Source organism: Apium graveolens, chromosome 3 (assembly GCF_009905375.1).
Source record: "Apium graveolens cultivar Ventura chromosome 3, ASM990537v1, whole genome shotgun sequence".
Lineage (NCBI taxonomy): Eukaryota > Viridiplantae > Streptophyta > Magnoliopsida > Apiales > Apiaceae > Apium > Apium graveolens.
The window spans coordinates 40,016,471-40,017,477 of NC_133649.1; the positions used below are offsets into that span (position 1 = coordinate 40,016,471).

At 38.1% G+C, this 1,007-nt stretch overlaps 1 non-coding gene across 1 annotated transcript; it reads left to right on the forward strand.

Moving 5' to 3' along the window:
• Nucleotides 1-478: 478 nt before the first annotated feature.
• LOC141716222 (small nucleolar RNA R71) lies at nucleotides 479-585 on the forward strand. Its single transcript, XR_012572939.1, has one exon. It is a non-coding gene; the product is annotated as a small nucleolar RNA R71 (small nucleolar RNA).
• Nucleotides 586-1,007: the final 422 nt, after the last annotated feature.

Below are 1,007 nucleotides of genomic sequence, written 5' to 3' on the forward strand. Positions count from 1 at the left end.
TCCAAGAAAAGTTAGGATGTTGTCTCTATGATTGATTGTATGTGTTTGAATAAGGGCCACCCTTATTTTGATTCCCAACATAGAAGACAGATTCAGGATTTGAAGGACAATTATCGTAAGTATGCTCTTCACCATAATAAACACATGAAACATTCTTGATATAATTAACCTGTGAATTCATTGATTGCCCCATAGATTTTTTACCTCCTATAGTCAAGCTCTTGAGCATATTCTCCATGGATGACATTTGAGCTCGCATTGAGGTCACAGCATTGACCTCATATATTCCAGCCACTTTTTTCCAGCTTGAGCTCTATTAGTTGTCCACTGATAATTATTTGTTGCAATTGTCTCAAGAATCTCATATGCCTGATTATAAGACTTAGCCAACAAAGCCCCATTTGCAGATGCATCCACCACCAACTTTGTTTGAGCATTGAGACCATTATAGAATGTCTTCATCTGAATGTAATGAAGAAGACCATGATGTGGCCATTTTCTGAGTAGTGCCTTAAATCTCTCCCATGCCTCATATAAAGATTTATCATCCAGCTGCTGAAAAGAATAAATCTCATTACGGAGCTTTGCATTCTTGGTAGGAGGAAAATACTTCATCAAAAAATTTTCTGCCAAATCACTCCAAGTAGTCACCGAAGATGGTGCAACAGAATTCAGCCAATCTCGTGCCATGTCTCTCACAGAATATGGAAACAACTTTAATCTCAAAGCATCATCCGTGACTCCAGAAAGCTTGAAGGAATCACAAACCTTGACAAACAAACGAAGGTGAAGATGATGATCCTCAATAGCCATACCACTAAAATGTCCGATAGTTTGCAACATCTAAAACATGACTGGCTTTAGCTCGAATTGTGTTGCTTGAATAGTTGGTTTGACAATTCCAGAATACAACTCATCAACATGAGGTTTTCTATATAGCAGTATAACACTATCTCTATCCTCCTTCACCATGCCATTGGGTACCAAAATCTTGGTCATTATCCCGT